The sequence below is a fragment of the Centroberyx affinis genome, unplaced genomic scaffold (assembly GCF_046629955.1).
Source record: "Centroberyx affinis isolate AG114_WGS23_722 - 3 ecotype Tasmania unplaced genomic scaffold, CSIRO-AGI_Caff_v1 ptg000503l_1, whole genome shotgun sequence".
Lineage (NCBI taxonomy): Eukaryota > Metazoa > Chordata > Actinopteri > Beryciformes > Berycidae > Centroberyx > Centroberyx affinis.
Genome location: NW_027279155.1, coordinates 1081311 through 1098664, shown reverse-complemented (window position 1 = coordinate 1098664; position 17354 = coordinate 1081311).

Here is a 17354-nt window from a genome sequence, read left to right as displayed (position 1 = left end):
TAGTTCCCTGGCTCCATTTCAAGGCCCAAGTGGCTCAACTGGAGCTCCCTCCAGGGCAGGCCTAATTATCACAGGGCTAGGGCCATTAAAATGCTTAACTAACCTCGTTTCTCCAAAACGCACAGATTAACGCCAGCCTCCAGCAAAGTGTCGGGAATAACCCTGCTGCCTAATACCCTCTTTGATTTTTTTTTTCTAGTGTGGAGAGGCGAGGCAGAGGACTGGTGTGGTAATAGTTGTGGATGGATGTGGATACTGAAAGTTAAGGCCCCATCAACCCATCCTTTCTTAAATCGCTGCACAAGTTACAAGAGGCATATAAAGGTGCATAGGTAGCATATATAACACTAAACAGCACACGGTGTACACTAACACTAGACAGTTTACCTGAGGCTATCCATGAATATCCTATTCAAATAAGTCTCACTGTCTCTTAGCACTTAACAACATGCCCACAATTTATAAGCACTGGCTACATCTAAAGATACTTATGTGCCAAGACTTGGGGGTAGATCCAGTTACCGATGCTTACTATAGAGAAATCAGAGATATGGCTACTCTGATATGGCTACTTTGAGCACAACTCAGGCCACAATGTGCATTGGGAGCTCATCAAAACCGGTGACTGCTACTTAGAGATGTGATCACCACCTATTATACTGTTATCACACCCTTCACTGCCATTAAGATGGAATTACATAGCCACAGTTAATACCATGACACTAGAGTGCCACACGGTACTGTCGGCACACCTGCCGTTCTTATCTGCCTTGGCACTGAGGTTTGGAGATCGAGTTCATTTTTTTTTTTTCCCCAATTTGAAAATGCATGAATACATATGGAGGAATACACATGATCTCTAAAATGGAATCCAATTTGTACAATCTAAAAACATTCTAAAAGAAACCAGCTTAATTAAGGTAAGTTTTACAGTAGGGAAATTCTATGAAAAAAAAACATCATAGCATTATCTTTACAGGACAGTCTTTATGTGTGAATCTTATGGTTATGAAAGGAGTAAGGGACCACTGAGGATATAGTTCTGAAACTGTAATAGAAATCTGTACTCTAATACTAAGCACTATATTTTATGGGAGTACAGTTTATTAGTGAAAACCCTGGACCCAGTGACAATCCAACTGATGTGGTCAGCTTGCATCACCTGATTTTACTTGATCAAACTATGGCTTGGCCATCAATGATGCCTCTCATTCTGTTCAGTTGAATGTATGAAGTCCATAGTATGCTTACTAAAAAGAAAACAAGTAACAACTAACACCAAGCTCCTTGCATTCAAATGTTCAGTTCAGGTAAACATGATGCTGCCTACATCTACAGCACTGTAGCTGGTCCCTAACGCCTAAGATAAAGCAGCAGCTGACCTCCAACAAAGACAGCAGCTGACATACAATTTCAATCAGCAATAGTGGCAAGCCTGTTAACCCTGTTGCAAAAGTACCAAAATAAAAAAACATTAAATAAAAAAAAAAACATTGCACACTCAAAACACTACAGTAATTGTGCTGAACCACAAATGCAAACAGTTTTTTGTTAACACATTGTCATCAAATATCAAGTCAAGGACAGAGGAGGAATACAAAAATTCAAACCTGGCCGTGATTTTCAGATCAAAACATGGTAGTTTTGACTGCATTAAAAATTCACCCCCATCTCACAAATAAAATGTATTCATAAACAGTGGCAGCTAGTGGCTGCTATGTTTGACTTCATGCATTAAGCCAACCCCAAATGTGTGAATGATCCACCATGAGCATCCATGAATATCCAGTGCAAATTAATAAATTCTAACCAAACTTCCCATTAAAAGGTCCAATCTGTATTTAAAGAGAGGAAACACAGTCGCCCAACCACTAGCTTTGTTTATACAAGGATTCACTACAATGATTTTTTTTTTTTTTCAGTCTGGAATCTATTGTCTTGACTGTATGTGACAACTAAACATGAATTTTACATGCATCATAGGTATGTAAAATATTTTTTTTGTTTTTTGTTTGCTAACAAAGGGAAAAATCTGTATTTTGAGTGATGATGTGCTGAGAAAATATTATTTGAAATAGAAAACATGTATCTATTCTATCCAAGTCAAACTCTTCCAGACCATATTGTATGTGAATTTACCCAACATTGATACTGTCAAATAAACTCTGAAATCTGCCAATAACATGCTTTGTGCATGTATTCTAGTAACGGGCATGACCCAGTTTTCTATCATTTCATTTTCACATTTGGAAAGTACAGTTTTTTTAGTCATATTTTACACAGATTCAACACAAAGAGTAGCAGCAGCAGTGACACTGACCTCTTCTTCCCACTAAGTACAAAACGTTATGTCAATAAAAGCGGGCTAGTACCAGGTGACAGAGCAATATATGAGTACGAAAGATGAGCTAATGTGTTCTACTGAACTGAAGTATTTTTCAGGGATAACTCATTCAAATCACCATTTGATTCTGATGAGTTTCTACTGCTCACTCAAAGTAATGATTGTACATCTAACCCTAAACCTAACCCTAACCAATGCAGGCCTACATTTTCGTTAGATCCTCTCAACAATGCGACACCACCACTTGTTCACTGACTTCACTGCTTTCATATTTAGTCTGGTGTGTTTTCGGTAATGAGTCGGATTGATAGAGAGAGCATGACGATGCACAGTGTAAGTATGAATGGCTATTGTGGGTCCGTAATATACTCTGTCAAACCTTTTCAGGTTCTGTACATTCATAATTCAAATAGGTGAGATTCAGTACAATATGGTAACTGTCTAGGCACAGACAAAGGTGCTGCTAGGAATTGTGGGCCCCCCAATAAGATGTGACACCAGACCCCCAATCCTAAACCTGTCAAACCCGGTACAGTAATACCTTACCTCTCTGAAGAGTCCCCTCCGGCTCACCCCACTCTTAAAATACCCCTTTTCCATCTACTAGCAGCGCATCTGATGGTGTGTAACTTGTGGCACATTAATGCAACTTTTTATATATGTCTAAACAATTCTATTCAATTTGCAATATCCAAAATCAACACATGTATTGAACAGGAAACAAGGTCATTTGTATGCCGCGTTCTGTATAATGAATATAATTAATCTTGGCAATAAGACCCCACGCCTATACAGATGCCGATCATGTTTTAGCAATGCTCTAAATGAATTTGTTGTGCTACCCACTTTGTCTTTCAGGCATTGAGAGGACATGAATTACATGTCTGAGAGTAGGATCACAGTCTTTGTTTTGGATAACAGATGAGGATTCATCGGTTTATTCAAACAACTGTCTAAAAATCAGTGCAATACAGCGTCATAATTGTTTTTCAAAAAGCATTTTCTTTTTAAATTTACGGAGGTTTCTTGATCTTAAGGAATTCAAATTAAACTCTTGGCACAAATCCAAACGTGAAGACTGGAATGGCATGGCTTATCCTTCTGTTCCAATTCAAGCAGAGTAGGTACGCTTGTGAAGCGTTTTGATAACCAGCTGATAACCTGTTGTTCTCTTTCTCGCTACCATTGATCATTTCAACTTTGTTTTACATGTAGATGCATATTTATTGATTGCTTGGCATTTGTCACTTAACTGAAATCACTGAATATGTTGACAGTATCAAGCACAGCCAATTTTCTACAAAGAAAGGCTCTCCTGTCAATGCTGTTTAGCTCCAAATTAGTTACCACTAATATCTGGCACTTTGTGGAACTATTAACAAATTTAAATTAATGTCCCTGCTGTTATAAAGGGAAACATATTAATGTGGTCTCATCCTATTTCATTCTACTACAGATGCCCCATTGATAAAACAGTTTATCTTAACATAGGGGCATTTTTTTTCAATCTTTCAACTCCAATTATATCCTGCAATTATCATTCTATCACTGTATTATTTGTCTAAACCCTCTGGTGCATCACGGCAGCTGGCTGGTCCCTCCAGTGCACCATCACACCATTGCAATTGTAATGCGCTGGCTAGACTGTTTTAGTAATCATTGCTGACATAATTTGGAAGCAGATGCTTATTGGTAGTAAAGCGACCTGGCATCGACTTAGCCTAAAAAACCCTGCCCAACTCTCATTACTGTACATTGTCATTGGATTTATTAATAGATGACGATGAAAATCTGACATTATAGGTTGGATGCGATTAGCATTTTCTGCTCAAACCAGTGTTAAACTGGTTCCCTGCCCTCAGGGGACCCACGTTACATACATGACCAATTGCCTTGCCTTGACGATGAAGTGTGATGAATCCACACTCATGGATCACCTGCAATCCTGGTGTCAGGCCTGGAACATCCAGGTCTAGGCAGACAAAATGTATTTTATCTGCAGGCTCATTCATGTTTTTTAATTGTTATTAATGTAATGCATTAGAATGTGTGTCTTTTCCTGATACAATGTTATATTATTGAAGAAATATGTTTCTTTCATGCCAGTAGAAATCATATTCAGTTAATTTTTGCTTCTTATAATTTGCTACCAAGTTTCTCTGATTGAACTACTGTAGTCTTTCTGCCTGCACTCTCAACAACATCCTCCCCTCTTCTGCTTGATGTCAGTTTCTTAGACTCAAACCTCTTTGTGCCTCTCATCGCAAGTACAGTATGTGTGCTAATGGTAATGCTTGGATTCAAGGAAAATATAACTCAAGTTTGCCTAAATTAAAGAAGCATGAGCATTGCTAATTATTTTACTTATTCCACAAATAATCCTTTTAGTGATTTTTTCCTTGGAAAAGAGGAGAAAAATGCCATAATAAATAAATAAAACCGCAAATAAATAGACGCTGATTTGAATGCAGTGTCAGGGGAGATGTAGTGCAAAGGCGCGATAATAGCTAAGCTAGCTTATAACATCTTTGTTTTCACTGAGCACTGTGCTGTGGTCTCTGGGGCCACAAGAGGATTTTTGGCAAAGCTGTTCTTCTGAAGGTCCACACTTTGCAAACACTCAAGGAGGCTTCTCTCTCCTATCAGTGAATCAGGATCAACTTACAATGTTCGAGTATAGGAGGTGGGGAAGGCTACTCAAATTCAATGACTTTCCCCACGGACGCGTTAGTGGTTCTAACACTTGGGGTAGACTGAACCAAAAACAATGGAGCCAAATAGTAGTCCTTTTTGGGGAGATTAGTTCCACATTTTAAGGCCTTGAATGGAGTCCTGCATCCTGGATATTATTCTATTCCACAAGCAGACAACACTTGCCAGTAAGACACTGAAAAGTTATTGTGATTTCTTACATCCACAGTGGATTTATTGTTGTTCCTCAGAATTCCATTCTACCTCCATTTTGACACAAATAAATGACTTTGGGACCTTGAAGGTTTAATTTGAAATAGCACATGTCTTGCAGTCAAGACTTTGGAATAAAACAATTGCTTTTCAGCAGCTAACCAGACTTGAAGTGACATGGTGGAGAGCCGTCAGGCATAATATTTATCTCCCTGCCCTTGGAGATGTGGTACACTCATCCAATTCATCCATGTCTCCATCAGAGAAGAATGAAAGCATGGCAAAAGTCCTTTTCATTACAGCAACATGGATCATTTATCTTGTTGAGTTTGTGGCAGAACATGTCATCTGTTACAAGTGTTTCTTGAAACAGAGGTATACCAATGTTCAGATCTCATGCGGGAAGGTCTCAGACAACAAATCATCAGTGTGGAGAGGACAGCAGTAATTAGTTTATTTATAATTTTGTTTAATGTAGTAAGGTAGCAGCAATTAGTAAGACATGAAAAAGACATGAATAAATAGTTTAACATATATTTATATCATGCTAAAATAATATTTTGGAATTAGCTGATTGGAAAACTAACTCTAATATTTATATGATTTGCATTGCACTTCAACATCTTGTACATGTGAGAAGAGAGAGGCACCATGTACACTTAATCTTAAGTGCTTATCTGATTTGCTGCAGAAGCTCAGCCTTGCCTGTAATTTCATCTTAAATTCTAACAGATTACCTTTGTGGCACTATAGCACTGGCTGTTCCCCCCCTATCAAATTACTGTTATTATTAAACATTATACATTTACAGCTTAACTCCTATCAAATTACTACTGCTATAATAAAACTGACGCTAGTATCTGACACGTGATAAGCAGTGACATGCCATTCTGGAGGGGGATTCAGCTCAGCACATATCTCTCAACACATAGTCTTTTAAAGAAAAGCCTAACATCTGAGATGGAGTGAAATGACTGGATGTTTACATGTTTTCATCCTGTTGTCCTGTTCACATGAAGAATCAGTAACAAACAGTTCACATAGAATAGCACTAGTATACTGTACTAGACAACGTTAAATGCATTTTGTTTCCCCAACTGTATTAAACCAATGCTTACTAGGAGGGATCCAAATTGGCTGGAGAGGCTTTTTGCAGATCTATATCTAAATACTGCAAATGTGAATTACTGTGAAAGAGAGAGAGAAAGAGACAGGCAATTCTGGTAGTAAGAAAGTTGTCTGGTTCCGTAGAAAGGCTTATTGTGAGCAACATCATTTGAGCTCATCACAGTTTAGAGGTGATCCTTGTAGCTTTGACCGGTTTAGAAAGAAAGGATAAAGAGTGGTTCCTGAATCATGTTAGTGTAAAATCAAAACAGCAATGTATTTTTGTTCAATTTATTATGGTTTCTCTCTTTTTGGTATATCCACTCACTAATTCTATTGGTTACATATCAGCAAAGGTCAGTGAAAATGAGTTAGTTCTGAGTGCTTTGGCCCTGCATGTGAAAAGAGGCAGCATCGTTTCAAGCACCACAGTGCCAAACATGAGCTGGACTGTTACTGGGGAGTGAATGGCAGTTCTCACAACTTTGGCTCAATCTTATACAAAACGAAACAAAAATGTGAATTTTCTTTCCAATGAAAAGTGATGATTTTCTGAGTTATTTAAAGAGCCATATATAAGGTTGGGTAACTTTCTTTCTAATTGAAGGAGAGGCCTGTACCACTGCATTTCATCCAATAACATGCAGACTATTTCCTATCAATCTTCAATTTACTGTCTTTACATAGTGTAAATATTACAATTACCCACTTATCTGAGATTGTATGTTTTAATATGTTGGATTTTAACACAATTTTCTACTTAGATCACTTAAATGGTGTTAACCACCTAGTTATGTGTAAGATCTAAGAGTTACCAACTATAACAATGACATTTTTCTGACATTTGAGAGTATTGCTGAGAGTGACTTGTGAAATGCTCAGCTGTCCATCTAAGTCTGCTTAGTATTCTACCCATGAAATGGTTTAAACCCCATCCCCCACCCCTATATCCACCAAAAGATATGAGATAACTTTTTTTTTCTTCTCAACAGATGATATTAAGTGCCTCCCATTATCTCAGTAGGTCTGTATCATATTAGAATCTGCAATCGCAGGTCAGAAAGTATACCGTGCTCTTGTCTCGGCCGGTGCTGCAGAATTACTTTCCTCCACACAATGGCTGAATGGGTTGAGGCTTTGTCATTTAAACTGCATAAAGAGCCCAGAAATTGATTTTTATTGTAGATCTTCATATCTAATAAAGCTCTGAGGATCTCCTTTCTTCATTGTCTGAATGGCCAGTGAATGCTTTCAATCTACCTCTCTGTTTCATGCATAAAAGTGGTAGCCAGAATGATAGGAAAGGAATGAGAGGGAGGGGTGCCGCCATGCAAGTGAAAAGCATCCCTTTTCTTTTTCTCTCTCCTTGGAAACTAGACCTGGGGAGGATGGGAGAGGTGAAGGAGCTGGGGGTAATTGAAAAGTGAAATGTTTTTTTCCTTCCTCTTTAGAAAAGAATGTGTCCTTTTCAAAGAAAAAACATAACCAGGACTCACTTCTGCTGAAGAAAACCCCTTTAAGAATGCCCACAACACAGAAAGTCTACAAAGATATCCATCCTCTTTCATTGGAGATTGAAAAAGATTTGGGCCTACCTTATCATTGCTAAGGTTTACATTTAAAACATTAAATCTGGCGGTTGCTTGGAAATCTGAGATACATTTTTGACTAATAGAGCCATCATTTCCAATATATATATCTATCTGTATTCAAGTTTGAATGATATCAATCAGCATGAGAATCAAAATCGGCATCAAAATCAGAGTCATGATTTTCAGTACAATAAAATACAATAAATATATGGGAATTTGTCCTGGTAACATTGGTGCAGGGGCATAATGGCAGCTCACATGGTAAACATGGAACATACAGAAATCATATTCAGTGCAAAGGGATTGTGAGTGTGTAGCAGTGTGCTGAAATAAGTTACCACAATACAATGTGTAGGATTAACAGGTAGTAATTATTCAAAAGACACATAGAAATGTTGTTTTACCGAATGAAAACTAAATTTGAAGTTTGATTTCACTCAACCAATCTGTAAGTTGCCAATCAAAAGCTGTGCCCCTTGTTGCTCATGTGACACTGCAGGTGTGGAATGTCTATCTGCCTTAGACATTGGTGTAATATGATGCATCATCATTTGAATTCAGCCAATAAACTATCAGCGGTGACAATGCATAGGAAATCACTGTTACAACTTCTTAAAATGAATATTTATTTCTGAAATAAATATTCCCTATCAATCAAATGGCTCTGGGTGTAAGAAATGCAATAATTAACAAAATAAATGCTCTGATCAAAAATAATTTCAATGAAAAATGACAAAAATGAAGTGTTAGTAACAAATGTCCTTATTCATCTTAGTCCCACTTTAAACAAATAATTCTCCAAATGTTATGCAAATGCACACCTCACCTAACTCATAGGGTTCCATACTCCTCCCTCGTTTTCCTCATTTTAAGTGATCACAAATATGTAAACAAAATTTGTTTTCATGCATCTGAATATGATTAATTATCACAGAGTAATCCAGCTACACTTGTAAAGACTTTTCAGACGAGATTAGAAATTTCAAACTGACAACCATGATAGATGGGAGCATTCTGTAAGTCGTAGATTAAAGGTCACAACAATGAACTGAAAACTCACAAGGCATCATTTAAGTTGAGGCAGATGCAATCAAAGCTGTGCAGCAAATAGACGACTGCCTCAAACAGGAAAAATGATTATGGAAATGGGTATCTGCACACAACTAAACATATGGCAGCGCCTAATGCCATATAACACTAGGGGCTGGGTTTAATCAAACTTCACCAATTAAAAATACAAATGATATGCAAACATCTGAAAGTCTGAAGAGAAAATGAGGAGGATTGTTGATGATAGGAAATGAATCTATCTTGACTAATTCTGAAAATGTTTCCTACACTGCTTTCCTTTTTAGAGATAAGACTGATCGTCATCACTGAACAGTTTTAACAAGCAGTGGTTAAATAAACATGCCAAACTGAAACATGGCATCACATGTCAAAAATTAATGTACATTAGTACACTAGCCCAGCAAACAGGGAATATATACAGTATATACAGGGATTTCTTTACAATTATTTAGAATTAATACAAAGATATTCTCATCTATGGAGACCAACGCACATGACCGGTTAAGATCTTTTCACGAAAACAAACCTAATGGTCAGACGAAGTTCTCTTGGTATTTAACAGCAGTGGTTGACAAATGCAACACATTTTGGTGGTGACAAATGTTTGCGATCAAGTTAACATTTACTACACATTAAGCAGTTTTGTGCTCTAACAACAGGAGTAGATGACATCCATCTGGAAAAATCGGCTTAACACTTTCCATTAAAAACATGACAATTCACAAAAAGATCTGGTCAAATAAAGGTTTATTATTATTTTTGTCATTGGCAACAACTGAAATGAAACGCATACAGTGGCACTATAGTGATCAATCATGGTCATAAGGAATATATATGTGATGACCTCAAAGACGGAAAGGAAATACGTGTTGAATACGTGAAAAGGGCATCCCTTGTACATATGGACTGATTTGCATATCAGGCCATTGGGGGCTGCTTCATAAAGGAGCGCCCCAGTGTGGCTGGAGGAGACATCAGAGGAACGGAGAGGGGCTGTCACTAACAGAGTAAGCATATGGAAGTACTGCAGCTGCGTAAAGCAAAGAGCGATGTGATCAGATTCACACAGCCCCGTGCTTCCATTAGCAGCTCAGGGTAGAGAATCCAAGTGGCACATTCAAAGCTAATGACAAGGCCAAAATTAATAAATGCAAAAATTGTTTATCATTGTGCACAGAAACTCACTGTTTAGAATTCTGCAAGTACCAACTTTAATAAAAAATAAATGAGCTGATTTAGTGTGTCCTTACATACACTGTACTGAGCATTTGGAAATGGTGCCAGTGATAACAGTGATGATTCATTTGATGACATTTTATTCAACTATAAGTTGAAAAGTTTGAGAGGGAGGGAAACTCGCCAATTGAGAAGGCTTGAACTGTGTGTTTAGTGTGCAAGTTATCTTCCTGGTTATATGCTGTATTTGGCTTCCATAACTGTGCAAGATTCCAATAACAATTTAAACGGCAGTTCATATTGCTCCTTCTTAAGTGAAACTGTTGCCTGCAACAGAGTGTGTCACCATGGAGTCATGGGTATTTGAGAAGAATTTGGATACCTTAATGACATGTGGCTTGATTCAGGTGTCTGGCTCCATATCTGGACTGATGTCAGTATTACTCCACCAACAGTATACACAGTATCGAGCTCAATCATCCCATCCTGAATAAACAGTGCTGTTATTCCATCAGCTGGTACAGCGTGTGTACAAACCAAATCCATTTAAAATCCTGCAATACTTTCACAAAAATATATTGACTTACAGTATATAGTATTCCATTTCCTTTTTGGTCACACAGGTTAAGTGAATGTAGTTATATATGGCTGGGAAACCACATTACTTCTTCATCAAATCTTTCCTATATACTGGTGGCTTTCTCTGCACATTTTATGAAGCCTACTGGAACTGTAAGTCAGTTTTCTGTACACAGTGTGAGAATTTAAATCATATTGTCATCACATTTGGAAGACATCAAAATATATAAATTTCTTTGTATTCACAAGAATTAACTGTCAATACCTATAGAGAGAATTTACACTACTCTGATTAGGGCAACAAAATGTTTTGTGATTTTTTTTTCCAGACTACACTGAAAAGCCTGTTAATGTAATATTTTTATAATGTTAGCATTACATTACTTTACTTACGCTCACCGACTTACTGTAAGCATGCTTTAATGTATGTGAACATCACCAAGTAAATCATAATATTTTTACTCTAAGCTTCCCAGCCCAGGCAAAGGTGAACCTGCCACTTGTCCATTATAGACATGACACGGGTATCCCCCTTCAGTCCCTCAGGAGAAGGTAGGGATGTAGGGTGTGGGGGGGTGGACAGGGGGCTTTGAGAGGATTCTTTATGCAGCTCTGTGTATTGCTTTCATGTTGTCCAGCCGGTAACTAAGTTGGGTTGCCTGGGGCAATGGCTAATTCACACCCTCAGATCACGAGCATGAAATGAGAGAGCAGGGAGCGCTAAAGCCCTGGGGTTAATGATAGCTCCCTGGCACATACACCCAACACCCTTCCATATAAATCTGTCCAAATGGTTTCATTTTAGATGATCCCCAGAATCTCCTGCACACACTTAACTGAAGGGAAGCTGCTAAACAGGACACACCTGTGATAGGTTTGATTTTAGTGATGGTAAAAAAATAAACTATGCTCGACAACTAGTAATCGTGATGCCGTCCCGTTATTATAACCCCTTATTGTTTTTTAAAGCTTTGCAGCAGTCTACTTACAGACACTTATTGGTGTAAGCAAAGCTTCCACGTTATTCATTTTAATATCCTAATGCAAGCCACATGAATGGACTGGCACACAACAGACAGCCCACACACAAGCCATTTTGTCATGATGGAGGCTTTTTTCAGAGATCAGCAAAATAAAGAAATAAATATTTAAAGGAAGAATACAACTGTGAAGGACTTTAAAAAATCTTTTACTCCTCAGTTGAACAAGCTTGTGGATGAAGACCCCCCCCTTTCCCCAAAAACCCTCTTTAAAGTTATTTCAAATTTCTCAGCAAGGCTTTGAGAAATCTGTTTGTTTGAGGGCAGCATTAGATGTGACCAGCGTTTTATTGTGACATAAAACCGCATTTCTTCCTTGGCAGATTAAAAATAAAATCGGTTAATAAGAAAAGCTGTCAGCAGCAGAAAATGGCTGACATAATCCGTTTATCCTCCAAGCAATAAAGATATTGGTCCTTGGGAGTCTATCTTTCCTCTTATGTTATTTCGCCCAAAACATTATCTTCTATGCATTCAGATGGATTAAGAAGTCATATGGGAGATAGAAAGAAAATGACAGATACAAAAAAAATATAATATCCCTTTCATTCCCCATCACACACGTTCACAGAAGGGTACACATATGATCCTGCATAAAAAAATAAGTTAATGAATAAATAAAAACTGAGAAGAGGAAGAAAAGAAAAGGGGTCATGGGCATAAGGATAGCAGCTATTCTGAAGAAGCACGATGTGGGAGATTACGGGAAACCAGAGAGGTCAAAGGAGCAAAGGAGCAGAGTGGAAGCAACCCCAACTCAGCCTAAGATGGGTACATCTCTTCTCTCAGTCAGCCTGCCAGGCTAACATGCAGATAAGAGCCCAAGTCAAACAGAAATTAATTGTGCCATTGCAGGCAGACCTGAGTGGGTGTAAGAACACAGGATGACTCCCGCGAAGGAGAAGTGGACTTGCACATTAACACTAATACAGAGAGTTTAACATCAGCGACAGAATTAAAAACACCATTCAAGTGTCTTGGTACTCACAAGCTTATCTTACCTAATGCTGTTACATGGCATGAATCATGCTCTTGCATGAAACGTTTTCAAATATAGAAAAAGCCTATTTATAGTTTTCTTGTTTTATTATTTAATTTTACCTTCATATACAGTGCCTTTCGTTCTATATACAGTACAAGAGGGTATTTCACCAACTTGTACGACACCAATACAAGACACAGGTATTCACTGTAAGACTATGATAGGGATTGTCTTAAACCAGACAGGCAAGTGTTATCCTGCCTGGGAGAAAGCAGCCATCCATGGAGGCTGTGGTTTTCAAGGGAGGCTGTCAAAGACAGAATCTGCAGACGATGTGCTCCCAGAGGACTCACATGACTGACAGATAAAGGCACAAGCAGAGTAAACGTGTGGTCAAAGATGTGAGACTGGTCATGAAATGTTGATTTGGATCTGTATGCCAGTGGGTTGTGCTGGGGCAGGGGGCGGGAGTTTGTGAATGATGAAGGGGGTGGGGATGTCTCTGAGTGGCAGCCAACGTGTGCCGCAGTGTGAGGCTCTGAACTCAGAGTCTGTTCTGTTTAATCATGTCGGTTTGGCTGGTAATGAAATTTGATTATGCCTCTAAACGCAGCAACGTTGAGTAGGGGAGGGGGGTGAAATATTAATATCTTCTGAGATTATGCATGAAACCCTGGTGTGTAATTTTCCCTCTCTCCTTGTCCACCACCAAATTGTTAGTACTTCATCATTAGCATGGAACTTTTGCATTTCCATTCGTCTTTCTGCACGGGCCGCAATTTGATTAATGCAGGTCTTGATTCATTAGTTTATCATCAATGTGGTTTTAACTGATCACTACAGATCCATCATGCACTCAACAGGGCCCTGCAGTCTAGATAAACACTCACTGTGCTCAGAAAGGCTATCTACAGATCTATTTTGGTTGGCTCTTATGGGGGGTGGGGACACATAACTCACAATGCCACTAGCCCCAGCCCACCACACTGAATGAGCAGCCATTGTGCGTCTATGCCTGAGAACACCCAGCTATTAAAGTGTCATCACATTCATTTGTAAAAAAGAAGTAACTCCCCACCACCACCCAGCCACCAAAAAAAAAATGCTGGGATAGAAAAAAAGGGCATATAATTAACTACTCATGATCCGTTCAGAAAAATTCCACCGCAGGGCTTCATAATACAACAGATTGTCACCGAGTAGAACAGTAATAGAATGGGGCACATCGGCTTAGTAGGACCAGAGACATTTGCTGAAACTACTGCGCATGTCAACGTTCTGCTGACTAATAAAGAACTACAACCAGAGAGCTAAACTCCACCCTGTGAAGTATAATGTGCCAAGGAGAAGAAACTTTGCAGCTGAACTCTTCAAGTATAGAGCAAAGCAATCAAAAGCTGTGTAAGCTGCATAATGCACCACTACATTTTGCATTCTTTGTCACTAAATATATGACTGGCTCTAGGCTCTATGCCAGGCCTGGAAGAATTATTTTGACCTCAATGTACAACACTGGGGGAGTGTGCTGTCATCATCATCTTCCCCTTTTACTGAATTAAAGCAGTCATTGCTTTCAGAGGGGATAGCTACTACTAACACAATAAGCTAAGCTAGCTGGCTTGCTAGTTACTCCATTTCTTCTACTAACTTCAACTAACTTCAATGCGTGCAGACTAGCTTATATGAATTATATTATTTTACATTTTTGCGCTGATTCAACCATATTTTCATGCAAATTTTCACTTTTTCTCCACAGTGACCAGCTGTAGTAGTTGCGACTCTCTGCAAACAGTAGATACGCTTCGCAGTTGGAAGACTGCGTGTGAGCAGGAGATTCAAACTTACACCTCTTTTCCAATATAGCAACAGAACTCATGTGTTCAGAGTAGAGACTCAACAGAAGGAACATTTAACACTAGAAAGGCTGTGGGTGGTGGAAGTCTAAGTGAGGACCAACAAGCCATCATTTGAAGGGGGGTTGATATAATTATAACAAAAATGTCCTATCCTGGCTTTGAAAATCTCACAACATTGGTTTATACAGAAAGGTTTTCTAAGAAAAGCCATTGAGGAATCATGCTGGACATGGGCATTTTGAAAGCTGAGATGATTCAATTCTAAAATTCAGCGATTCACTAATGGTCTTTTTCAGTTAAACCATATTACTTTCAGCCATAACTCTAAAAATCACAATGCTACAGTGAACCAAGTCCACAAAAGCTATTATATACTCTCTGACGCACAAGGACACACCACATACCTCAGACGCAGAAGTTACTGCTATACAGCAAACTTGAGTTAACTTTTCTAGTAATCACAGCGGCATTTCAACCAACCACAGCAATTCCATTTGGCCCCGATCACTGCCTCTCTGTGGTCCCACCCACTCGGCAGGAGCAGGGAAGCAAATAAGCATTGTCAGATTTAATTTGTTAAAACAGACATTTCTTCTGCTGGAGGCATAATGTACCAAGGCAGAGCTAGAAAGCAGGTCTGTTTTACCAAGTCCTCAGCTAGCTGCCCAGAAAGAGAAGAAAAAATAAAAAACATCTCTACAGAACAATATCATGGATGTTCCTTATTTGATTTAATACAGATCCAGAATTGCCTGTTTGTATAATGATAATGGGCTGCGATTATGCCCCAATCAATATGAGGGTTTTCCCGGTTGATTTTCAGGGAATTGTTGCTGTGGGTCCAATAAGGGGCAATATTAACCTATCTTAAGATTTTGCATGATTAAATTTAGTTACAAAAAAACAAATTACAAAAGAAACTGCAACTGCTTGTTCCTGCAATATTGACACAACAAATAAATGTGTCATTATTGTAATCAAATATGACAATAACGTTGCTAGTAGATGCTAACATCAAACGTATACAATTAATTTTTTTACCACTACTTATAAATTTGCCACAAGTGAGCAAAGGAAGAGCAAAGTATTGGAAGTTATATTAGTCATGTAAGTGTTTTTTCGACCATGGGCATGAGCACACAGACTGATCACAAGCTTGGTATCGGAGGCTGTAGAGCAAGGCTGGTAACGACCGTCAATGACCTCATGTGCACAGAACACAATTACATCAAAATCGCTAGATGGAGCAACCAGCTGAGATTTTGTATGAACATATTAAATTAATCATAAATGGACAGTAATATCACAAATATGGACAGAAGTGACGAGGCTGTATGAAAACTCAACACAACAATAGCTGTGTTTGGGATCACTTGCAATTTAATGCTTGCAATATTGCAATACACGTTAGTCTTGAACTATGAATATTATAAGGATCTTGTCTTTCATAAAAGGAAAAGGGCATTCAATTAAGTTGAGTTTTTGCCATTATAGAGAACATCAATCAAATGCAGCTTGAATAACAGAAGAAATTCAAAATCACTTTGAAGGAGAAAAGATGAACCTTCAAAATGTAATAACTGCGGTGGACATAAATTAATTTGTAGATGGAGTTTGTGGATTAGATTAAATTAAATAATTGACCACAGATATTTCCTTCCAAAGGAGGAATCAAGGAGCCAATATGAGTGCATAAGGGCTTCTGTTGCCCAAAACCTCACCCCAAAAATCAAGATAAATGAGGTGAATGAGGAACATCCAATATAATTGTCCCTAACAGTAAGACCTTGAGTATTTTGTCTCTAAAAGCCAATCAAATGAAAGCGCTGCTTTGAATTAGAGGGGTTCATCTGCTTCATATCTGCTTTCACTGTCCTGTCTCTTACCTCAGCCTTGTATGAATAGGTTTTAATTGATTTTAGAGGCCAAATCTGCTGATGGATGTCTTTACAGCAAAACATAGAATGGTGTGCCCTCTTCTTATTAGGGGCCGGGCAGCTCTGCTGCCGGTCCCTCTTGTATTTGCCAATGTTATTATTAGGGGTCCAAGCACCACAGGTGCTGGAACCCTATTGTTTTTGTAAGGATTATTAGGGGTCCAAGCACCACAGGTGCTGGAACCCTATTGTTTTTGTAAGGATTATTAGGGGTCCAAGCACGTAGTGCTGGGAACCCTATTGTTTTTGTTTGGATTATTATTCCGCTTCTTCTTCTTCTGCCCTAAAAGTATCTGGATCTCAGAAACCGTAAGAACTACAGCGACCAAACTTGTCAGATACGTCGAAAGTCTCAGCCGCTACTCAGGCAACGAAACCCAAGTCAATTGGCCTCATGGTGGTGCTATAACAAGCAATTTATGTTTTGGCCTATAACATCTGAACCGTAGGTCGTAAAAACAAAATTCCGTTTCCACTGGATTCCTTGGGTCATTCCGCATCTATCCGCATAGGCCACGCCCATTTCCGTCTGACTAGATTTTCCGCCATTTTGAATTTTATCTGAAAGTGTTTTTTCGCTACTCCTCCTAGGCCATTTATCCAATTCACACGAAACTTGGTGTGGAGCATCTTGGGACCGTGCTCTTTCAAACTTCTATTTGGATAATTGATTGCTACAATGGGTTGGCTTTTATCAACCGATAAACTATTAACATAACATGCCCTAACACGAAATTGGCCATAAGTCCTTGACCATTCCTCTAAT